The sequence below is a fragment of the Parasteatoda tepidariorum genome, chromosome 7 (genome assembly GCF_982258835.1).
Source record: "Parasteatoda tepidariorum strain Cologne lab strain chromosome 7, Ptep-v5.0, whole genome shotgun sequence".
NCBI classification, from domain to species: domain Eukaryota; kingdom Metazoa; phylum Arthropoda; class Arachnida; order Araneae; family Theridiidae; genus Parasteatoda; species Parasteatoda tepidariorum.
In genome coordinates this window covers 61,038,920-61,066,637 of record NC_141761.1, presented here as the reverse complement: position 1 = coordinate 61,066,637, position 27,718 = coordinate 61,038,920, and the positions used below count along the sequence as shown (strand labels likewise).

General features: G+C 27.7%; 1 protein-coding gene across 1 annotated transcript in view; it reads left to right on the top strand.

Annotated features, from left to right (window-relative positions):
• Window positions 1-27,718, top strand: part of LOC107437431 (uncharacterized) — a 455,576-nt gene that overhangs the window by 51,416 nt on the left and 376,442 nt on the right. The window lies entirely within an intron of this gene.

Genomic DNA, 27,718 nt, shown 5'->3' with positions numbered 1-27,718 from the left:
GATAAAACCAAAATATAGGATATTTAAACCATTCATTTGTTTATTTTTCCGTTCATATGGTAACGATTTGCTAAAAATTCAGGCCATCTAAATTATTATTCTTATTACCACACTTTTATTAAAAAATTCAAAATTAAAAAATAAATTTAACTTAATAGAAAGTTTTTGCGCCATACTTTAAGGTATCTCGATGAAATTATCATATTTTACCAATTTTACCAAATTTTCTTCATATATTTGTTATAGTACCATATTTTACAGTTTATTTTACCAAAATTACTCCCAAAGCACTTCGGTAAAAAGTACCGAACTTATTGGTGAATACACGATACATTTTACCACATTCTGGTAGTTTTAACCATTCTTTTTTTCTCAGTGCGAGTTCACTTTATTCTCTCAAGGGACACATTTTATGGAATTAAGATACACAAGTGTTTAGAAAAAACAAGGAAGCTAAAATAAAGAGCTAATTAATACAATCTTCCTTCAAAAAAGCCCTTCATATTTGGTGATCTATTAAAAAATGGTTATTACATAAGTTCCATACACAAGGCCTACAATAACATGTTTTACAAACCAATATTTCACGTTTTTTAAGAATATCGCTTGATATACTCAACTAAGTTCTGCTACTGATCAAATTTTACACTGATCTTATGATCAAACTACTGATCAAATGTTAACATAGCTCAAAATTATAATTTAAAGAATTATTTATTTACATTTACATCTTCATTTAATATTACCGTACAGTTTAAATTTTAGTAAAAAAAATAACTATATAATTTTAATGGCTTTCATATAAATCCCGGGAAGTACTATGTTTCTTTATGCCCATTTTTTTAAGTAAACACCATATATTTTATAGTATAGGAGAGCGGAAGAGTTCATGTCACTCTGTTTCTCTTAAGAAGCCTTTAGCGAGAATTGATGATGGTATAATATTTCACAGCTAGGCTCTATGCTGTCGTCTCTTTCCATGAAATAAATGAGGAGTATTCAGTCAAGAAGACTGTTCAATGGAGTTCTGTATTTGAGAAACTTTATATGGACAGTATTTCATAGTAAATACAAGTAAATAAATGTTTTTTTACTAAAAAGTAATAAGTCTAGTTAAATGGTTTAAAAGACCGTATAAGATGCATAGTTTTAATTACAGAATTTAAATTCTAGATAACCTTTTTTTAATGTTGTTTCAGTATTGCGAGGCATGCATACTGTCAGAATTTACATTCCAAACTTACAGTAAAATAACTTGCAACAGTCTGTCCATCCAACTAACTGAAAGCTTACGGTACCTTTTACAGTCTTGCAACCATTTACATCTAGTTAAGAATCCGCGAATAAAAAACCAAACCTTTGTTACCTATTTACAACTAACATGGCTTGGAAACTTTAATAAATTTAACCGGATATTGGAGGTAGATGCTTCGTAAGGTAAAGGACATTAGAGTTAGGTTGTGGTTGAGTTGTGTTTTATCAAATGAACCGCGGAATTCAATTTAATTAGTTTATTCAGTTGTGATACCTATCGTAAGAGATTGAAAATACTAGAATTTTTGTGTTAAACAGCTTATGCCATCTATGCATGAGTAATGCGTATTCTAATAATCCAGAGACACAAATTGGGGAGTGAAGGACATTGGAAACTCTTCATTTGTTGAAGGGAATGGAGGAAATGTTGTTTTATTAACGCTGAGACTCACCCCCCCCCCTTTTCGGTCATGAGATTGACAGATTAGACCCCTCAGCAATAAAAATGCCCAGCTTGAATAAGGATTCATTACGTGGTCCAAGTTTGTATTATAAAGTTCAGGTTGTTCAATCATTTTAGATATATACAGTTAATAAGCGGCTTTCTCACAGTTATCAATTTTAAGGCCATCTTATTTGTGGTTAATTGATCGTTCTTTTTAAATATGGTAAAATGACAAATAAATGGTTATTTAACCATTTTTCTAACATTGTACAGTAGGGTTGAGTGCAAAATTTTTATATTGCAAAATTGAAGTGAAGATTTGTCAATCAGTGAAATCAATTTATATCTTTGGCTGCAGAGTTTGATTTAAACTTCAAACACTTCGCTTAATTTTACTCAAAACTGACAAAAACAGATGAAAAAACTTACACCATTTCTTGTACAAAAACTCTAAACAAAAGTTTCTTAAGAATTTTTAAAAATTTTTTTAAGGTATACCAAATAAAATAGAGATTAAATACAAAAAATCAACTTACACCTTCATCACAGCAAAGAATCATTTCAGTGCCAAGAAAAAAAAACCACTTATTATCTTTTGTTTTAAACAATTGATTTGTATTTTTAAGTCGCAACCAAAATTCCTTCAGTTTTAAATAAAAATATTTTTTAAATTAAAATTGATTTACTGAAGTCATTGACTTTTTTATTATAGGCAGTGTTAAGATTCTGAGTTGTTTTAAATATGTTAAAACATTTCCCTTTATCTTCTGTCGTACTAGTCTTGGATTCAATATTTAAAAAACATTAAATTTAAATTGTCAATGCCTAAGACTAGGGTAATGAAAAGGCTTAAATTGTATTTCTTTTTTTATATATTTATTTATTTATTATTTTTTTATTATATTATTTTTCTTTTTTTTTTTTTTGCAAATGAAAAAAAAGAAACCAACAGAAATCAACATCTACGACAAAGTGAGAGAAAGATAGAAAGAAAAAATCTAGTCACCGGAAAGTTTTAGATAGTCAGGAAGAAATCATTCTTTTCGAAAGCCTGCAATTCATTCAATTCTAAAGAAAGCTTTGCACAAAACTTCGCTGAATCTTTAAAAAGAAAGACAGAGCTTCAAATCTAATTTTGTCTTCTTGTCACGTGGAGACAGGTGGAGCAAATAATTACGATATTTTCCAACAAAACCGGGAGAATTCGACAAAACTGTTTATTTTGTTTTTCGAAAAAGAATAATGAAATACGTTTCTTTTAATGCTAAAAATGGAACTAAATTAATTCTGTCGTTATTTCTTCAAAAACATTATTAAAAAATTGAATTTTTGGAAACAGCTTGCATATTTGGTAGAATTTTCCGGTATATCCCGGCTTATTAGCATAGTTATCTATTTTATTCAACAATTTAGGATTCAAATTAATAATCTTCTCAAGTAAAAAATTATTTTGAAATAAAACACGATACTTTGAAATTATTTAGTCTTCAAATCAATTTTCTCTAATTAAAGAAAAGTTGCCTTATTTCAAATTCATTTATCATTCAATATTTTTAATTATGTAAATTAAAAGTATCCTCGCAACAGCTCGGTTCATGGAGGTAAGGCTGCATAATTTCGTGACCAATATCCTAATTTTAGCAATGTAGTCAGCACGCATAGGCTCCTTTACTTCCTAGACAAACTGGTACCCATCACTTTGAAACTGCATGGGTTTCAAGCCACCACCAGGAATTGAACCCTAGTCTTCGCAATCACAGTTCACTGCCATTACCGCTGAATCATCGCAACTAAAATAACCTTAAATATTTTTTTAAAAGGGATTAAATATAATCTGAATGATTAAGTTCAATTTTTCTTAATTTTTCATTGCTATTAAGATACCACAAATTATTGAAACTGTAGATTTTCAGATTGTCTCAAGAGTTCAAATTTTGATTATGAGTTCCTATTATTTTTAGTAAAATATTTTAGGTTCATAAATGTGTCAGCAAATACATAAATTTAAAAGTTAAGATAGTGAATAAATATGTGGAATTTGCCATTTTCTCCAAGATTAATTTTAGCCGCCATCTTTGCATCTTAAGGAAAAGTGTGAAAAAAACAAAAGAAACTTAAATAGCACTGTTCAGATATATTAAGCATTTTCAGAATTAGAATCGTTTCGGAATCATAAGTCTTATTCAAATAAATAAAAAATATCAAAAAATTATAAAATCTTTGATATATTTTTTTTAATTTCAGCTGAAAAGAAAATTTCATTTAAATTATTTATTTTTCCTTCAAAACGAAATATTTATTTTTCTTCTGAAAATATTATAAAGTTTTTGAGAAGTTTTCTTATATATATCTCTACTTTTTTACATTAGAACTATCAGGGAAACATCAAGCAGAACTCTCTAAGCAATGGTAAAAATTTATTTCATGAGACATTTTTCTCAGACCTATGTATACACATTTGATATCAAAATGATCACGGCGCAAACTAATTAAATAAAAAAGCAAGCATTTTTCAAAAGAAAAATTTTTCTTTACTAGTTTCAGTAATTAAAGTTAAAATAAACTATTTAAATTATTAATTTTATTAGGAAAACCAGTTTAAAAAAGTTAAACTAACAAACAATTAAATAAGTACTAAAACAAGTTAATGAATAATCGCTTTGAAATTACTAAATTACTTTTATAATTCTGTGAGACAGATAGATTTTTTTAAAAGTAATATATATACATATATATATATATATATTACTTTTGTACTATATTGTACAAAAAATAGAGATTTCTTAGAAAAATATCAAGATTTCAAAGCAACGTTTAAAAATAAATAATTTATTGTGCAATTACCTAACAATCATACTTGAAACAAATTACCTCGTCTTTATCTTCTAAAATTCTTCCATTCTGATGAAAAGCTGATATAATCATCAGAATTGTACTTTGATCTTTCTACTGCCTTTGTTCTTGCAATACTTGAGACCAGGGTATCCATTAAGGAATTCAATTGACCACTTGTCTTACCTCAGATAGCTCTTTATTGATTTCTGACTTAAGTGATTAATAGAGCAGATGGAATGGACAATAGGGAATGGTATTAACTATCCTTAAAATTGATGTGTGATCCTCGGTTAAGTTTCGGACTATCTATCTTCATTTCTTTTCTAGAAAGTAATTGCTTATAAAAAGAGAATCAATTTAAGGAGCCAAAAATAAAGGAACTGAAATAGTCTGAAAATGTCAGTTGCAAACCGTAACTGTAAAACAGTCACTGGGAAAATTCTTAAAATTTACGTCAAAAAATTACTAGCAATAAGATACCAATAATCTTTTCTGGAAGATCAATATTAATCGTTAACAAAATCAGAAGAAAAAACATGAATAAGTGACCACTTATAGTTCGTTTACCAGGAGTTGGCACTTGGCTCCGCCTTTACCACGTGATATCCGACAATACTATTTCGCTATCTATATGTGCATTTCTTAAACATTAAATCTATATATATATATATATATATATATATGGGTCATTCTCCCAAAAACAGTCATTTTTATGTCCCCGGTCTATTTTATGTTTGTTTTACAGCTTACGAAGAAAAAAAAAATTCAGGGAAAGTGTCCTTCAGAATGCAAGCTAACAAAAGAATAAAAATAAAATTATCAATTTTTATTTTTCATTTATTTTAGGTAATTAAAATATACCAATATGTCATTCCCTCACTTGTCCCAACTGCTGATTTAAAAAAAGAAAAAAATTGTTTCTGAAATACAAAATTTTTTTTTACAAATTCGTGTCTTTTATTTCAGAATACTGAAATATAGAATTCAGAAAATCAATTTTAAATTGAATTTCTGATAAAAATATTAACACAGCACTATTTTAAACTTTGTCCCCAGTGTTTCGCGTCATTCCCTCACAACAATGTTCTTATCACCTGCAATCTTCTTAGAATAAAAATATTTTAATAAAAACTTCAGAAGTTAACAACTGGCATCATAGAACAAAATTGCAGTATGTTTCCATCTTCAACTTAAAGAAGCTTTGCTGTGGAATAAATTTGAATGAATCAAACCAGGTAGAATTTTTACATTTGTCATTCCCTCATGTCATTTTTTAGAGTAAAATAAAATACAACTTCATCGAGAAAGTGGATAATTATATGTTGCTTTCTTGTATGAATATAATTGTATGTGATTGACTTCAGAAAATAATTAGGCCTAACTGTTATTTTTAAATTTTATTGAATTCGTCATTCCCTCACTAGTGTATAGTGTAAGTGAGAGAATGATTCAAGATGAGTATATTATCAAATTTTTTTTTGTTCAATCGTGAAAGCCAATTTTATTTCCCAAACCTGTAAAAACTATTAAATATATAAGATTGAATTATAATAAATATTAGATATACTTAGTATGTTATCATTTCAAACTTTAGGTTGATGTAACTTAGATAAAAACATGTAATAAAATAAAATGTCATTCCCTCACTATTAGCGTCATTCCCTCACTTTTTAAATAGTGAAAATAATTAATTTACTTATTAATTAATTTGAAAAATAAATTAAAAAATTAATAAATTAATTTATTAAATTAATTAATTTATTTATTAAATTAATTAATTAATTAATTATTAATTATTATTAATTAATTAATTATAAATTAATTACTTAAAAAATTAATTAATTTAAATATTAAGTATAATTTATAGGATATATACTTTCTTTATAATGTCATTACATATTTCTATTAATATCAAAAGTTTCAGAACTTTTTATTCACTTTACTTTTTTGGGATTTTATGAACTGAAAAATGACAGTTTTCGTGAGAATGACCCATATATATATATATATATATATATATATATATATATATATATATATATATATATATATATATATATATATATATATATATATATATATATATATATATATATATATATATATATATATATATATATATATATATATATATATATATATATATATATATATATATATATATATATATATATATATATATATATATATATATATATATATATATATATATATATATATATATATATATATATATATATATATATATATATATATATATATATATATATATATATATATATATATATATATATATATATATATATATATATATATATATATATATATATATATATATATATATATATATATATATATATATATATATATATATATATATATATATATATATATATATATATATATATATATATATATATATATATATATATATATATATATATATATATATATATATATATATATATATATATATATATATATATATATATATATATATATATATATATATATATATATATATATATATATAAATGAATGTCTGTGTGTGTGTCCTTTATAGACTCCTAAATTATCCGTCTGAAAGCTATGAATCTTTGCATACAGGTAGTTCTAAGCACTAAGAAGGTCACTGTCGACATTAAAACATTATAAAACAAATAGTTCGAGCGGGGAGAGCGAAAAACAAAATGGGACTTTCTGATTGGTTAAGCGTTAGCTATTGTTTTAAATTTAATAATTCAATTTTTCACATTTTAAAGATAAAATCAGTGATAATTGCTAGCTTATAGATCTATCAATGTAATAATAATAGTTTATTGCACGTATTTAAATATTTAATTATTTTATATTCTCCATGTCAGATAAATTCAATGATCATTACTTAGTAGCACACGTGGTCTACGCCGCCAAATTTATAGTTTGTTTGATACCGCACCTTTATTTTATTTATATTAATTCTTTTAAACGTTTTTCGAAACAATTACTTATTTGAAATTCACAGTAATAGAATAGAAAAAAATATGTATGTATTCAAAAGCAAAATTAATGGGAAAGTGGTACTAATTCACCTAGAAGAAACATAAAAAATCTACACCACTGAGGCTTAATTACGCCCATGTTGCTTTATTGAGATAGTATATGCATAGTGAAATAAAAGTAATAAGCTTATGTACTAGAAAGCAGAAGTTATGAAGTAAAGGTATTTACTTGTAAACTGTAAGAAATTGTCATACTATTATTGACGACAGTGAAGCTTAGTGAATGTTGGTAATATGTATTAACTGAAATTAAAAAAAAGGTAACTTCGGAACTAAAGACCAAAAATTAGGAGAAACTCGCGTTTTGGGTTACTGTAAAAAATATGCCTATTATTAATGACACTAATGCTCAATTAATATTGATAATGTGTATTAATTGAAATAAAGTAAATTATGTGCTAAAAATCCAAGCCCTTAAAAGGAAGATTGATGGGAAATTCGTTTGAGAAAATCGTAAGAAATCGCCATTCACAGATGAAGTTTAATTCAAAAAATTTGTCACCCTAGTGCGCAAGCACTGCTCAACTGCATGCACATTGCTTCAAGCTGATCAAAGACAAGTTGCTATCAGTGAGATATTTTTGTTTGAAGCAGAAATTATGTGTAAATATGGGTAAGAGTAAAGATGTGATAGAGTGGCAAAAAAGGGCAATTGTGTTTGGCAGAGCCAATAGTCATACGATGAATGAAGTTGCTGGATTTTTTGGCGTTTCAAAGCTGACTGTTCAACGTGTCTACAAGCAGTGGTGTAATATACGTGGTCACGAAAGACGCCGTCAGAATTGTGGTCGGAAAAAGATTCTGAATGAAAGTGACCGGAGACGTGTTTCACGACTTTTCAATGAAAATCGCTTCCAAATTGGACAGGAATTGTTTCAGTTACTAAATGAAGATCCATCCCAGCCTGTTAGTGAGAAAACATTGCGAAGGGAGCTGCATGCAATGAACATATGGAGTCGAACATATCGTAAGAGGTCATTGCTCACACGTGCACATAAAGCTGTGCGACTGCTGCGGGCTAGAAGTCACCGAACGTGGACAGTTGCTGACTGGCGAAATGTATTATGGTCAGACGAATCACGTTTTTGCATTTATTCAAAAGACGCACGCCTGTGAGTGCAACGCAGACCAGATGAAGCATTTAATCCTGACAGCGGGCAAGCTCAGGTTCAAGCCGTAGGTGGGTCTGTCTTGTCTTGGGGATGTTTTTCTTATTATGGATTGGGCTCCCTCACTGAGGTGGCCACTAACATGATCCAACATGTTTATTTGTTCTGGACAATTAGGAGTTGCCTTTCAGTCACCCTCTTTATGCAGAGTGTGTTGTCCATACCACTATTTTTCAAGATGATAACAGAAAAGTTCATGGGACTGGAAGTATATGTGATTAGCTTTATGAATACTCAAACACTCAATTACATCTCAGCTGGCCTGCAAAATCACCTGACTTGAACCCCATTGAAAATTTGTGGGACATGTTGGAACAACGGGTAAGACGCCAAAATCAGCATTTTCACAATTTGGTGAATTTGCGCCATCAAATCTCAACGAGTGGCTTAAACTGGATTCGACGTACTTGCAAAATCTTGTGAGCTCACTTCCTAACTGAATCCAGGTGGTTATCAAATCCAGAGGCGGTATTACACGCTATAAAATGATCTTTTTCATGATTTCTCTAAGGGTGACTGATTTTGTCCGGTGTGCTTATATATCACTGGCTGTAATATGTACTACTGGCATTATTGGCGAATTGGTTTTGATAAGAATTCTACAACGCAGTTTCCCTAGCTTCAGAAAATATTTTTTCAGTGTTAGCTAAGATAGGGTATTAATATTTTAACGAATTAGAACTGAAAGAACTTCTTTCCCCACTACTTATATTTTAACAGTAAAAAACGGTCAGATGGAGAAATGGTCATGCTCCAAAATCCTTGTAAAGTTATTTTATTTTTACTTTTTTTTTAAAAAAAAAATCGGCTTTAGTTTGCTGCCACTGATAAATATATTTAAACTCAAATGTTGAAGGGATATGTAATAAGTACTAAATATACTAATATAAGCATAAATATTTTATTGATAAATTTGTTTATTATTAACACTGCAGCAATACCAGTTTTAATACCGATACGTTAGAATTAAGTGCATTGTGACCTCCTGAAAGGAATATGTTAATGAGAAAAAAATCACTTAATAGTTGCAAATTTTATTTATCATGAATTGGTCGACAGAAATAGCATCATACCAAGTGATTCTAAATTCATTTTATCTTTTTCCCAATGGTATGAATTACAAGCAACGAACTTTGCTTGCTTAAATAATGTTAGCCACCGAAGATTACAATATAATATGAAATAAAAACATTGAAAATATTTTAGCTATATTAATAGAAAACTTAGTGGAAGAGCCAGGTAAATGACATTTTCAGAACGGAAAAAGAAGCTGCATCCAAATTTTTATATTACCATTTTGTTAGAAGGTGGAACTAATAATTATTTGCTTTATTTTTCTTACCATTGCCTAATTTGAAATAAAAATCATGCAAGTATACTAAAGTTATAAGGATTAGTTATGTTAAGATAAAAGTGAAAGCAAAAACAGTTCTGTTACATTAAACATACCCATATTGACGCAACCACTTTTTTTTCGCCCTGTGTGAAGAACAGGTATTCAGCTAGTATTTCATAAATTTGATTATGTTTCTCCGTTTTAAGTTAATAGAGGCATTTTGCTGCTTTTTGAGGCATTTTGCTGCAATATATTTAATTAGCTAGAGTAACGAAAGGTATAATAGATGATAAAGCCAAGTAAGTGACTGAAAAAGAATTCACTATTTTCGTTAAGCGCTCATTAAGGATTGTCTCGATTCAATCGCAGAGAAGTTTCTCCTCTTACTCAAACACTAAAATGAACTTTTCGTCCAAGTGTCAACTCCTGGTGAACAAACTGTATTTCAGTGTCTGAATTCAAAACTGGGGAGCGTATTTGTCATGACAGCGCACAAAACATGAACCATTCTATCATATAATATGAACGGTTTTGAAATTAATAAAAATATATTTGAAAGTCATGATGCCATAGTTGATCAGATAGAATCTATCATTGTCCTCCATAACATTAATATGGACTATTTTTTATCCTTCGTAAAGACTATATTTTACAAACCAACAGCTATATTTACCTCAAGCGTTCCAAGAATGTTTGTCTATGTTTTTTAGAATAACAGTACCAGTAGTTTTCAATAATAATAAAAAACAAAGTACAATATATTCTAAAATTCAAAGTGCTTCTTATTACCACTGTTAAGTCGCAAGTAATAAGTTTATGTTTAAAGACAAAAGTTTGTCTTCTAAATAATAATAACTTGTTTTATCTTTTGTATATTGAGTGTGCGCTCTAGGGCTCTCTTTTGACCAGCTTGTTTGTTGATTTGATACCGTTAGTCGATTGGCTTTCAGGTTCGATAACTAATGTTTATTTACATTCTATTTTTCTACCTGGATTTTATAGTCTGAAAGGGACCACAAGGAAGTACAGTTAAGGGATTTACAACGTCAAATAAGTACTTCGATAATTTTCATTATGTATTGTTAAATCTAAGATTTTAAATTAAATGTTTTAGATCTAATATTGAAGTTCAGAGTAATTCATTACATTAGTTCTCCCACTAACAGCCTTTAGGTGTTTTTTATATGCTTTTAAAGTCTTTGCCATAACTCAGTCCTTTATAACAAAGATTGTAGATAAAAAGAAAAATGATTCAAGGTGCCACAGCATGAAAAAATGTAGAATTTTTATAATACAGAAACGCTTTTAACTGCATAATTAGCAAGTTATCATTCTTCTTTATTTATTAGATTATGATTAGATTTATTCGAGCTACAAATTGAATGGTGATTTTTTCAATGGTAAAAAAACTACATTTTCATTTTGAAATAAATTATTTTTTAACTAAAGCAATTACACTATTGTTTGTTATAGATATCATCAGTGGTGTTATAGAAAAGTGTTTTTAGTGACGCAATGCTGTGAAACTTTTCAATATAAATATTAAGCTATTATAATTAAATGAAAACCAAAATTGTATTTTTAGTCAAAATGCTTATTCTAATTTTATATGTCAATCTAAAAAATATTATTCAAAAATTCGAATAATTGTTTTAAAAAAAGTGTTTTTCATAGCTTTATTAATTGAATGTTTTTTTTTTCAGGTATGTGATATTATTTGAAGAAAGGGTATATAAATCGAGATAAGCATTATAATAATTATAATAAGAAGATTCTGTTTGCTTAATGACTTGCTTTGTTATTTTTACTAAATGCTAACTAAGTTTGCTAAGTTAAGAGGTTTTATACCTAGGAAAACTTCGTCTCAAAAGAAAATGTGTACATGATTTTAGCGATACCTAAAAATTGATATACCAGCGAAAATTCAAAAGTATACATATTTTTTTTTAAATTTCTTGTATGTGTTCTGTATTCCTTTATTCCTTTTTTACATATTTTTTTTAAATTTGCTTATTTTGGTTTATACGGACGACATTTTATTCGTATATTAAATCAAATTTAAACTAAACGAAAAATTTTCCAGTTTCATTTAATAATGTTTTATTTATTTGAAACGTTATACATTCTAATATAAGTTCATATTTAATATTTGCTATCTATTTATATCAAATATCAAATTAAATATTAAAATTGATTTAGCGAACTTTTGTGCGTAAATCGTCTGGATTCCTATTGCACTAACTGCACTTTTGGAAGCAAATAAATTAAATATCGCAACATTTATAAAATTTCCTGACTTATCTTTATTTCTATATTCTGAGATTCCAATTTCATTAATTTAAAATTTAACTTTCGTCGAATAAAATTTAAGTCAATTAGTAAATATTCTACTTTGAAAATGATTTGTCATGCCATTTTTTTTCAATCTACCAAAGCAATCATAGCTTCCTTTTCCATTTTTTTTTTTTGAAAAAAAAAGAAATGCGGAAATGAACGTGTTTTTTTAATTCATAATAAATACAAAGAACTAAAACAAAACATAACACACTAGTTTTAAGTAGAAATTTTAATTTTTTCAAGTGTAAAGCACATTTATTTATCATCAATTTATGATCCCGAATTATCTCAGACAAATTAAAAACTTAAATATCAGTCTTTGTATGATAGTTTGTAAAACATGAGACAATACAAAGTAATACTTTCCAAACACAAACGAGGTAATACACCTTTTTTTACTCATTTTCTGCTGTGTAAATTCAGTAACCATCCTATACATAATTGCACAAAACACGTATGCAGTATCACATTTCAACAGCAAAATTTCCAAACAAAGCTTGGAAAACTTCCAATCACAGCAAATTATGATTAATAATTTCTTTTGCTTCTGGACGAGTAAAATGTGATAAAATAAAACGTACTGTCAAATTCTGCTATAGACCGAGTTTTCTCGTGACGATAAATATTTGCAATATATACCTAACACCAGTAACTCGAAATAATCAGGGAAGTGATTAAAAAGTAACCATCCTATACATAATTGCACAAAACACGTATGCAGTATCACATTTCAAAAGCAAAATTTCCAAACAAAGCTTGGAAAACTTCCAATCACAGCAAATTATGATTAATAATTTCTTTTGCTTCTGGACGAGTAAAATGTGATAAAATAAAACGTACTGTCAAATTCTGCTATAGACCGAGTTTTCTCGTGACGATAAATATTTGCAATATATACCTAACACCAGTAACTCGAAATAATCAGGGAAGTGATTAAAAAGTAACCATCCTATACATAATTGCACAAAACACGTATGCAGTATCACATTTCAAAAGCAAAATTTCCAAACAAAACTTGGCAAACTTCCAATCACAGCAAATTATGATTAATAATTTCTTTTGCTTCTGGACGAGTAAAATGTGATAAAATAAAACGTACTGTCAAATTCTGCTATAGACCGAGTTTTCTCGTGACGATAAATATTTGCAATATATACCTAACACCAGTAACTCGAAATAATCAGGGAAGTGATTAAAAAGTAACCATCCTATACATAATTGCACAAAACACGTATGCAGTATCACATTTCAAAAGCAAAATTTCCAAACAAAACTTGGCAAACTTCCAATCACAGCAAATTATGATTAATAATTTCTTTTGCTTCTGGACGAGTAAAATGTGATAAAATAAAACGTACTGTCAAATTCTGCTATAGACCGAGTTTTCTCGTGACGATAAATATTTGCAATATATACCTAACACCAGTAACTCGAAATAATCAGGGAAGTGATTAAAAAGTAACCATCCTATACATAATTGCACAAAACACGTATGCAGTATCACATTTCAAAAGCAAAATTTCCAAACAAAACTTGGCAAACTTCCAATCACAGCAAATTATGATTAATAATTTCTTTTGCTTCTGGACGAGTAAAATGTGATAAAATAAAACGTACTGTCAAATTCTGCTATAGACCGAGTTTTCTCGTGACGATAAATATTTGCAATATATACCTAACACCAGTAACTCGAAATAATCAGGGAAGTGATTAAAAAGTAACCATCCTATACATAATTGCACAAAACACGTATGCAGTATCACATTTCAAAAGCAAAATTTCCAAACAAAACTTGGCAAACTTCCAATCACAGCAAATTATGATTAATAATTTCTTTTGCTTCTGGACGAGTAAAATGTGATAAAATAAAACGTACTGTCAAATTCTGCTATAGACCGAGTTTTCTCGTGACGATAAATATTTGCAATATATACCTAACACCAGTAACTCGAAATAATCAGGGAAGTGATTAAAAAGTAACCATCCTATACATAATTGCACAAAACACGTATGCAGTATCACATTTCAAAAGCAAAATTTCCAAACAAAACTTGGCAAACTTCCAATCACAGCAAATTATGATTAATAATTTCTTTTGCTTCTGGACGAGTAAAATGTGATAAAATAAAACGTACTGTCAAATTCTGCTATAGACCGAGTTTTCTCGTGACGATAAATATTTGCAATATATACCTAACACCAGTAACTCGAAATAATCAGGGAAGTGATTAAAAAGTAACCATCCTATACATAATTGCACAAAACACGTATGCAGTATCACATTTCAAAAGCAAAATTTCCAAACAAAACTTGGCAAACTTCCAATCACAGCAAATTATGATTAATAATTTCTTTTGCTTCTGGACGAGTAAAATGTGATAAAATAAAACGTACTGTCAAATTCTGCTATAGACCGAGTTTTCTCGTGACGATAAATATTTGCAATATATACCTAACACCAGTAACTCGAAATAATCAGGGAAGTGATTAAAAAGTAACCATCCTATACATAATTGCACAAAACACGTATGCAGTATCACATTTCAAAAGCAAAATTTCCAAACAAAACTTGGCAAACTTCCAATCACAGCAAATTATGATTAATAATTTCTTTTGCTTCTGGACGAGTAAAATGTGATAAAATAAAACGTACTGTCAAATTCTGCTATAGACCGAGTTTTCTCGTGACGATAAATATTTGCAATATATACCTAACACCAGTAACTCGAAATAATCAGGGAAGTGATTAAAAAGTAACCATCCTATACATAATTGCACAAAACACGTATGCAGTATCACATTTCAAAAGCAAAATTTCCAAACAAAACTTGGCAAACTTCCAATCACAGCAAATTATGATTAATAATTTCTTTTGCTTCTGGACGAGTAAAATGTGATAAAATAAAACGTACTGTCAAATTCTGCTATAGACCGAGTTTTCTCGTGACGATAAATATTTGCAATATATACCTAACACCAGTAACTCGAAATAATCAGGGAAGTGATTAAAAAGTAACCATCCTATACATAATTGCACAAAACACGTATGCAGTATCACATTTCAAAAGCAAAATTTCCAAACAAAACTTGGCAAACTTCCAATCACAGCAAATTATGATTAATAATTTCTTTTGCTTCTGGACGAGTAAAATGTGATAAAATAAAACGTACTGTCAAATTCTGCTATAGACCGAGTTTTCTCGTGACGATAAATATTTGCAATATATACCTAACACCAGTAACTCGAAATAATCAGGGAAGTGATTAAAAAGTAACCATCCTATACATAATTGCACAAAACACGTATGCAGTATCACATTTCAAAAGCAAAATTTCCAAACAAAACTTGGCAAACTTCCAATCACAGCAAATTATGATTAATAATTTCTTTTGCTTCTGGACGAGTAAAATGTGATAAAATAAAACGTACTGTCAAATTCTGCTATAGACCGAGTTTTCTCGTGACGATAAATATTTGCAATATATACCTAACACCAGTAACTCGAAATAATCAGGGAAGTGATTAAAAAGTAACCATCCTATACATAATTGCACAAAACACGTATGCAGTATCACATTTCAAAAGCAAAATTTCCAAACAAAACTTGGCAAACTTCCAATCACAGCAAATTATGATTAATAATTTCTTTTGCTTCTGGACGAGTAAAATGTGATAAAATAAAACGTACTGTCAAATTCTGCTATAGACCGAGTTTTCTCGTGACGATAAATATTTGCAATATATACCTAACACCAGTAACTCGAAATAATCAGGGAAGTGATTAAAAAGTAACCATCCTATACATAATTGCACAAAACACGTATGCAGTATCACATTTCAAAAGCAAAATTTCCAAACAAAACTTGGCAAACTTCCAATCACAGCAAATTATGATTAATAATTTCTTTTGCTTCTGGACGAGTAAAATGTGATAAAATAAAACGTACTGTCAAATTCTGCTATAGACCGAGTTTTCTCGTGACGATAAATATTTGCAATATATACCTAACACCAGTAACTCGAAATAATCAGGGAAGTGATTAAAAAGTAACCATCCTATACATAATTGCACAAAACACGTATGCAGTATCACATTTCAAAAGCAAAATTTCCAAACAAAACTTGGCAAACTTCCAATCACAGCAAATTATGATTAATAATTTCTTTTGCTTCTGGACGAGTAAAATGTGATAAAATAAAACGTACTGTCAAATTCTGCTATAGACCGAGCTTTCTCGTGACGATAAATGTTTGCAATATATACCTAACACCATCAACTCGAAATAATCAGGGAAGTGATTAAAAAGTAACCATCCTATACATAATTGCACAAAACACGTATGCAGTATCACATTTAAAAAGCAAAATTTCCAAACAAAACTTGGCAAACTTCCAATCACAGCAAATTATGAATAATAATTTCTTTTGCTTCTGGACGAGTAAAATGTGATAAAATAAAACGTACTGTCAAATTCTGCTATAGACCGAGTTTTCTCGTGACGATAAATATTTGCAATATATACCTAACACCAGTAACTCGAAATAATCAGGGAAGTGATTAAAAAGTAACCATCCTATACATAATTGCACAAAACACGTATGCAGCATCACATTTCAAAAGCAAAATTTCCAAACAAAACTTGGCAAACTTCCAATCACAGCAAATTATGATTAATAATTTCTTTTGCTTCTGGACGAGTAAAATGTGATAAAATAAAACGTACTGTCAAATTCTGCTATAGACCGAGTTTTCTCGTGACGATAAATATTTGCAATATATACCTAACACCAGTAACTCGAAATAATCAGGGAAGTGATTAAAAAGTAACCATCCTATACATAATTGCACAAAACACGTATGCAGTATCACATTTCAACAGCAAAATTTCCAAACAAAGCTTGGAAAACTTCCAATCACAGCTAATTATGAATAATAATTTCTTTTGCTTCTGGACGAGTAAAATGTGATAAAATAAAACGTAGTGTCAAATTCTGCTATAGACCGAGTTTTCTCGTGACGATAAATATTTGCAATATATACCTAACACCAGTAACTCGAAATAATCAGGGAAGTGATTAAAAAGTAACCATCCTATACATAATTGCACAAAACACGTATGCAGCATCACATTTCAACAGCCAAATTTCCAAGCAAAACTTGGCAAACTTCCAATCACAGCAAATTATGATTAATAATTTCTTTTCCTTCTTGACGAGTAAAACGTGATAAAATAAAAGGTACTGACAAATTCTGCTACAGACCGAGTTTTCTCGTGGCAATAATAAATATTTGCAATATAATACATTGCCCAAATAACTCGAGATAATCAGGGAAGTGATTAAAAAACACAATCAATATGTTTTTTGATGTGCAATAACTATAAAAGTAATACCTTTTTATTTTCTTAATTCTGATATTTGAAAATTTTCATCAAACGCAATCAGTTATTAATCAATGAAAGAATTCTGAAAACAGTATTTAATACAGACATTTTATATGTATTGCGAATGCAGTGTTTCTAATCTTTTGTTATATATTTGTTGTATTGATTCACTGTTTAAAATAAGCTAAACATCAAAGTATACTTTAGATATTTCCTGTTTGATATATATGTATAAATGGTATTGAATTTTAGTGGTGTGAATTCAACTCAAAGTCTGCAAATAAATATTAGTCAGACGCGAACATGTATTCAGCAGTTGGATCAATAGAAACCAAATAATATATATTTCCTCTTAATGTCCAGAGTTTGAAATGTTAAATTATTCCCACACGATACAAATGAAAATTAATAATTGTATGTTCGTATTTTTTCAATGCTCAGCATTGCAACAAATGTCCTTTCTGATTGATTTATACAATGCTTCTTTTGACATGATTGATGAAATGCTTAAATTTTTAAGACATTTTAACCGAGCCATTCTGGTAAATACAATTCACTTGGTGAGAGGAGTTATTTTTTCGAACAGTCCTTTGAAATAGTTTAATTTAGAAACAGAAAAAAAGTCAGAAATGGAAAAATACTAAGAAGTAAAAAATGGAAATTTAATGAATTTTATATTTAAATACTAATATTTAAATAATTAGTGTTTAAATATAATTCCTTATTATGAAACAAAAGTAAGAAATCTCAAATTTTAATCATTGAAATATAAATCAAAGAATTAACCAATGCATGTAATTGAGGTTTTATAATATAATTTAATTATTATAATAACTTTTCTCTCTGATGTAAGCATATATTCGTTTTTATTTGAATGGTCGAATACGAAAATTACGTCTATATACCATAGCAAAATAAAAGCATAATAGAAAACAACGGTTCAATTACAGATTTTTAACTCTTAAACACAATAGATAGTTAATTATAGATATATTAAACATCGATGAATTCTATTAAAGCAAAAACATCGTAAAATAATTTATTGAAGAAAAAAATAAATTATTCTTAATATATATCACTAATAGATTTTATAAATATATGTTTTTTTTATAATTAATGGTTGATAAAAACAAAATATACTTTGATCTGGTATGGGCTACAAATTTAATTTGGATAATTAAAATAATTACTTTTGAAATCAATAAAATATTGAAAGTACCTGAAATCATTTATGATGCAACATAAAAATAAAAGTTAATAATTTATATATGTTTTTTTTTAACATGAAACAATATGTTTAGTCAAATAAATCTGAATTTTTCCTATATTTTCCTTTTGTGAACCCCTTGCGATATCTGGATTACCAAGTAAGAAATAAATTTTGGTAAAAAAAATTTGTTTTTAATGCTGAAAAATTTGAATAATCTTACAAAATTTACATCGTAGTTAGAAAAAAATGAATCAAAATTAATTCAAGGAATCAACTGGCTCTAAGTTGCACATTAAACTGTTTAAAAAAACATCTTAATAGTGTACTTGTGGACTAATGGAACAAAAAATAAGTCTTAATGTCTGATAGTTTCAGTTCTTAAATTAGAATCTGTTAAAGTAACATTGTGCATAAACCCTGGCTCATTTTTTGACTTATGTGTATATTTATTTGTAATATTGGCACATGAGATCCAATCCTTCACGGCCCAGCACCAACTAGATAAAATTCTTGAGTCCATGAACCCTGGCAAAATCAAGCACCAAATGTGGTTGCAAGGATAAGTCTTGAAATTCTAGACAAGTGAAGCAAATGTGTGATCGGAGGAGAAGCAGGATTTGATCATGCATGGGTACATGTAAGAAAGACCCTGCTCTTAAACTCAAAGATCATACATTTCAAATGTCCTCTAATGAGTAGTAAGACAGCAGTTTGATCGTATCTATCTATTTTAAAACCCAGAAAGCCCCTTGGGCGTTTTCGACCATACCAGCGGTGGACCAGAAGTAATAAGTCAATCATGTCTCTCTCTGTTTTTATATATCGGGAACAACTTTTGGAAGATCTTTCTGTCCCAGTGGTGGCTCTTTTTGCTAATTTGTCGGCGACTTCGTTATAAATCAAAGCAACGTGGAAGAGGATCCATTGGAGTGGAACATTCCTGCTTTTGGTTACAAATTTTAACATGTTTAATATTTAAATGCCGAGAAGACTACTAACGCTCTTCAAATCTTAAAAGTGTAGTATTAAGCCATGACAGTCAGTAAGGATCAAATATCAGCGCTAACAGTGAGGTGAAGGAAAGCTTTCAACCTTTCACAAGTAGCAATTAATTCGATTCCGAAGACAGAGCAATTTTCTGGACTTAAAATAAAGATCTCAATAAAAAAGGTTTTCAATAAAGACGCCAATTCCAGAGTAGTTTAACACATCGTTACTGCTATCCAGGAATATCCTGATCATTACTTAAAATACAATGCCTAACCTCGAGAGCCCTTTGTTTAAAAAAAGAGAATATAGAAAAAAAAAATTCGTATAATTCAAAGTTTCAGTATAGAAGAAAACACTTGGCAGACCTAAGGGGGAGATCCTAGAGAGGAGAGCCCAACTGAAATAAAGATCATTTGCATTTTTTCTGCTTGACTGAATGAGCTATTCCTCTTTAAACGTTGGTTACTGGTTGAGTTTGATATCCCTAATTTCTCGGTTTTTTAAAAAAAAAACTTTAATTTGCCTTGTTTTCCTTGACACAGAGGAAAACTCATGAAGAAGGGGGAATGAAGTATGAAGTTTCTTCAGTCCAAGGGATTGGAACACCAGAAGAAGGAAGACAGATTTAGCGCCTTTGTCTTTATTTGTAGGCATTAGCTCCTTCGTCTGTATGATTTAAATGTTTATAATGGAATGGCATTCACGTTTTAGGCTATGGTTCAACGTTAAAAAAAATGTAAAATATTAAAAATTATTAAGACACTTTAATTTTTTTTAGAAAATTGCACCGTGTTGTGACTTTATATCGATTTGAATTTTCTTGAAGTCTATCAAAAAAGCACTTTTTTTAATTAAACGTTGCTTAAGTTAAATTTAAATACGAGTAACTTCTTTAAAATTACAAAATAGGAAGTTCTTCCTGCTTAAGTAAAATTGATAGTACGAAAAAAAATTTACTATGAATAAAATATGAATATTAGGAGAAACTATTATTTATTGAAAAAATAAAGAAATATACTGTCATACACATAAATATATACTTAAAAATCTGAAATTTTACTACATGACATTATTTTATTAGAGAAAAAGTCAATAAAAAACTATAATCTTTGAACATTACTTCCTTGTTAGATATTGAATGCCATGACAATACTTTAAGTAAGTAAAAGCATTACATTAAATTTGAAAGTAAAACAATGCAAAAAAAACATTTCCCAGACAAATCACTTACATTTATTGACATTGTGCACACTTTAGAATGCACTAGACAAGACAAATAAAGACTAGAATAAGACAAGTAAAGTGTCTCTTTTTAGCAGAAAAAATTTATCGATTTTGAGATTTTTTTTTACGTCAAAGTAAAATATTCAAATCTTGAGAAACTTACGTATCTTGAAAACCTTTATTCAATATCGAATGGTAGATCTTGTTCTAAATTTGTCTATTTTATTTTATTCAGATGTGAGAAGTGCAGTATTTCGAAGAAAATAGTAACCTTATTTTTTGAATACCTAAGTGGCACAAAGTAGTGCGGGGAGATACAAGAGAGTTTTCCAATAAAATGATTTTACAGCATTCAAAGAATCAGACATCGTTTTTTTACAGATTATATTTTTTTTTACATCTACGCCATTTTTTTCTAATTTAATCAGAATATATACGATCAATTATTATTTATATTTTGTATCTAATAAAATAAATAAATAAATGACTTGGGAAAAATGCTTTTCTAGCAGGTTAAATCATTTTGTTTAAGTTCAATATATCGGTAACATCACTATTGTCATATTTAAATGCATTCTAAAGACTTTTTTTAATTTATGATGAATTCCTTATAATTAAGTGTAACGATGGAAAAGCTAATTTAGATACCGCATATATATATATATATATATATATATATATATATATATATATATATATATGCCAACTCTTCAGGTTATGAAGGAAGATTATATTTTCACTTTTAAAGTAGTAGCTAAACTCATGATATTCCATTAAATTGTTTGAATTATAATAATAATTATAAATTAGTTGAACCACCAATACGTTTAAACTATAACCTGTAAACATTCACTCTTGTTTGTTTTTACGCGCAGCTGCTTCCAAACACTGTAAGCCGGTTTTTATTGGCAAAGACTTTTTCGTTCGATTTAGTCCCTGGACGGTAACAGCCTATTCACCAAAAATTAATATTCATATAATTAAAATTAATCTTTTTCAGTAAAAATTATATGAAAAAAAGTTCTATTCAGCAATGCACAGTATATCTTTGCACAAAATAATGAATTTTTGTTGCAACTAAAGCAATATTCAATGCATAAATTAATATTATTATTTCAGAGAGGATTTAAATCTATGTCACGCAGCTTACTTCTCTCCATGTAGTTAAATTTATTTGAGAGCAAAGTTACCGACACCTCTAAATGCCAAGGTACTGATTTCCAATAATTCAAATCAATGAAATGTTTATTTCGTGCTTTGTATAATCCATAGTAAAATCTAAAATATCGCTCCAACTTTGGCGTACTAATCAATACAATTTCATTAGTAATCCAGATCTTAATTTATATAAAATTGTTATGAAGGTTTTATTCGATTTTGAAAACTAATAGAGAACCGAGTATTAATACGAAACTAAAACTATTCCCAGAGCATGGAAACCTAGTTCATAGCAAATTTGGTTTGCTTTGTTATCAGCTTGGGTTTAGATAGGGATATATTTTTTTCGGTTGCTTTTAGTAGCAATTATGTCTCTTTTGCTCTTATCGGGAAAGTGCTAATTAAATGGAGCTAGTTGTTCTTATTGCGAATGCTGTTTGAAGTTTCTAAAATAGCACATGCATTTATAGATATTTTTATATTCTTTTCTGTTATTTTGAAAGACGATAATTACTGCATCTCCTATATGTCTCAACTCATAGTTAAGAGCTCTTTAAAATTAAAATAAGTTTTATTTATTTATTTATTTATTTATTTATTTTATATATATATATATATATATATATATATATATATATATATATATATATATATATTGATTTTTCTTAATTTTCTTTCTTTACTTTTGATAGTTTTCCCCTTTATTGTGCTATATAAATACTTTTATATAATTTTCTTGACATATTTAACAATTATTTAAAAATTACGTGATTTTACAATTTACAATTACGTTATACAATTTTAAAGTTAAAGAACCCCAAAAGTTAGCATTTTATTTCCCTTTACATGGTTCAGCGTTGAACTAATTTTCCTAATTTTCTAATAGTGTAATAACCACAATAAAATACCTAATCTCTCAGTTTTGACAGAAAATATAAATTGTCTGTTTTAAAAGACGTTGACCTTTTCAGTTATTTTACACTTAATCTTTCTTTTCGTTTTGTATTCATGGAGGAAGAATTTTGGTAAAATTACTGTACTGGAATGGCATTTCTGTCCTTAAAAAATCGTAATCCTGTTAAATAAAAATCACAGCAAACGGCTTTTAAGCAATTCATTTGATAATATTACAATACTGTATATATATATATATATATATATATATATATTATTTAATATTTAATATTATAGTATTATTTAATATTTTAATCGTAAAGAAACTAACTTAAACGTAATGGACTTTCCAATATAAAAACAGTACTTATTTTAAATACACTCGATTTACTCTCCATTTTTTCTTATAATTTAATTAAATCTCTTTTTTTTACTTAGGCTTTGATATTAATAGTTTTTGTTTCATTATTAAATGAAAATTTTATAGATTTTAGTATTATACTTATATTTTTTTTATCAAGGAACGAAGAAATTGTACGCTTTACAAGATACTTATTTAGTTGACGCTGACTTCGTTGTTAGAATTCCTGACATCCCTGAAGGCAATTTAAGCGTTCGATTTACCTGTTTTCTTGTCTTTCTTAATTGTTATCGGATTTTGAATTAGTTATTCATTAGCTTTGTTGAACATCCGAGGCAAGTTTCCCCTTAATTGCTTCCGTGACTGAAGTAGATTTTCAGCTACAAATGAAAGGTTATAAAAATTAATAGACATCGATAATAGTTGCCTTTAAGGAACAATACATCCATCCTTAATTGTTATTCTACGTGTAATAAAAAATTATTCTATAAAATCAATTATTAAACCGTATTTATTCGATGTATTCGATTCGATTGTATTAAATTAGGGAGCAATATTTACTAAAAATTACGGAATTTAATAAACTAATATTTTTTTCCTTTTCCCTTTTATTCGATACTAATTAAAAATATTTCATGACTTTGAAAAACATTTTATAATATATGTATATATATATATATATATATATATATATATATATATTAAAATCAAGCTTATTTAACAACTTAAGTTGGATTTTTTCCCACATTTTTAGTTTTTCTATGTGGTTCTTTCTGAATAATGAAAGAGAGAAAATTTTGTTTTTTTCCCTAAAAATTATTTCTCATTAATTTTAGAAAATATTCTTTTAAACCATTTGTTTTTTTTCAACATATTACTCATTAATTTCCGAAAATATTCCTTTAATTGGAATCTTGACCTTTTATGGCTCTTTACCTTAAAATTTATAAGGGAATCCCTTTTAAGCTATGAATAATCTAGAAAGTCTCATATAAGAAATTATATTGTATGTATACAATATTACAATGTTTGTTGTATACACAAGATGAAGACATTTTATTTTTCATATATTTACTGAACTATATCGGCAGTCTGCATTCATAGAAACTTTTTTTCACAATTGTACATAAGTTATAAAAGGAGGCAATTTATTATAAATTCAATGGCGTGTTTCTTGACGCATTTATGCTGAAAAAATACTCTTTGTCGTCACATTATCAAAATAAAGATTTGTGAAAATCTATAATTCTTCCATTGTACCTTAATATTTGCTTTTTAAAAAATGTTTGTTTCTGAAAATTGTACCAATTTAGTCTTGATTATCGTAGTTTAGACTCTTTTAGTTTCTATTCAAACACGAAATTGAGTTGCGTGTGGTGTTTTTAATATTTTTGAATAGTTTAATATATATAATTTAACGAAAATGTAACAGTTATCATCATTTAAATAGCATATGTCTAGACATATAAAGACGCAAATTTAATTTTGTTTCCTGAGTTGAAAAATTGTCAAACAAGCAATTTTCTTGTTTTTAAAACCTGAACTTTATTTTCTCTCTATTATCATGACGCTTTTATTTATAAATTAATTATTTTAGTATTTTTAAAATTTAATGTAATAGCTCTTTGTAATTATAATATTGTGGTTGGGGCCTCATATATTTCTTGCATTTTTTAAATAAATAATATTTAATAAGGTTTTATAAAGCCTTAGCAGCATAAATATTGTTAAAAAAATTCAAATGTATGAATTAAAAGTGAAACTTACTTAAATAAAAATTAAAATAATTTAAAAATATGTTGGCATTCGGTTGATTATAGAAATACATTAAATTTTATAGCAACTGAAAAAATCAATTCAGTTTTACAATTTTTTGTTAAATGCTGTGTAACCGTTTTAAGGAGATATTGATGTAGTTTTGATACATTATTTGTTTTATAACAATATACTTTGAGCTAATTATTAAGCTGCTTTTTTTAATATTTATTCAATAATTCAAAACGAAAATTACTTTAAATTTTTTAATCTACACTGGTGAACAAAATTAAGAGATGGAAAGCATTTTCGCATATTTCTATGACGCTATTTCTGGACGGTTATTGATATGGAGGGAACCTGGAAAAATGGGAGGGTCTTCCACAAGTCCTCCATAACTCCCTTATTAACAACATGCTGTCTGTCTGTCAGGGGTGACCATACACATACTAGAGGCAACACACGCTGTACAAGCCTCACTTTTATTGTCATCTTTTATCCTTAAGTTGAGACTACATTGGATTTATTGGCAATAGGTCTTGCCAGTGAATGGCGCTTTCATTTTTGTTTTGCATACTTTATTATCATGGAATAAGCTATATCCATACCAAATTTCATTTATTTATATTCAGTATTTTTTTAGATATTTAGGAAAATATTTAGGATATTTAGATTTTTGTTGACCAGTGTATAAGTAACTCTATGATGGTCAAGAAGCTTCATTTTCAAATTAATTTAAGTAATTTATTATTTCAATATTCAACCGAAAAAATTTTTTTGCTGCACACATCCACTTCTATTATCGAATAATTTCATCACAAATAATTTTGATCTCAAGTATTATGCAATTTTAATTAAATTTCCGCTTTATACTGCAATAATTATTTCAATATTGATGTAGTTTGTTTTCTTAATGAAATGCAATTAAAATATTTCATACATTTTGTTTTCAATCTAATTTGCATAAAATATATTGATTGTATTTTGTAAGAGAAATTAATTAATACCAACCAAAATATTAAGCGACGGTTTTTTAAACTAAATAACTTTTCAAAAAATATTTTGTTTTGATATTGTGGTCAAAAAGATTAAATATTAACCAACATTCACTTACTTTTCTTTTTTCTCCCCTTTAAAAAAATTAATACTTTCTTAGATTGCTTTCATTGATGTTTTTTATAAGCTTTATTTGCATTTCATAGAAAAACAATTTTTACGATAATTAATTTTCTGCGTACCAGGAGTGAGATCAAAAGAGACCTGTTCAATCGTCTTTTGTTGCCGTAGATTACAAAAAAGAGGCTGAAATGAAATCTAAATATGAAAGAGGAAGAAAATAATTATAGCTTTTTTTATATTTTTTATTGTATGAATATTGCGTAATAAATTTTGATATAAGTTTCATAACATTGAATTTGTTATTTTATTATATTTAGCACATTATATATTATACTTATTATATTATAGTTATTATATTATGTTTATTTTTTTACATTATGTGGAATTTTATTATTAAAATGCAAAGCAATTAAACTCGGATTAAATCAAATATATTTTTCTGAAAAAAACTTTCTTTTAACTCAATGATTTTGAAATTATTAAATATTTCAGTAGAAATATTTCAGTAGAAATCAATGTAAATTCTATTAAAAGTTTTTATATAGACCATCAACAATTTAGTCAAACAAGGAGAATTAAATTATAATCTGATTGGCATTATTAACGGTCTGCGTTTTCTTTTTAAAATTTTCATGAGTATTTTTTTTTTGAATTGCTTAAAAAAGTTAAAACCAGCCCATGAATTCAAATCTATTTTTGTACATACAACAGCCTTTAGTTTGTAAATCATTTAAAAATAAATATAAAAATATCTTTGCATATTTATGAAATTCTAGCGTATAAAAATTCCCCAAAGCTAGCTAATCTCTTGTTACAAAGTCTTATGCTTAAAAAAGTTTCTACTTAATTTATATTTGGGAAATTAACATTTAAATATCTCACAAAGCAGTTGTAAAAAAGTAGTTAAATATCTTCAAACTATTTCAGTGATTTATTTTTCAGCAAAGGATATATTTTTTTCAAATAATTATTTTAAAATATTAGAAAATAATTATTGTTGCAGAAGAAGAAGAAATAAATTTTTCGTCATTCGCTTCAATTTGATCTTATTTTTAAAATCTCTTGAGTCTGTAATTGATAAAATTTGTTTTCATTCCTTAAACGTAGGAGGATATTCAAAGGACTTTTGTGCAAAACATTTATAAAAACATTAAATAATGCCATTTTTAAAATTACCCTGTGTTTCAATAAAATAGGTTTTTATT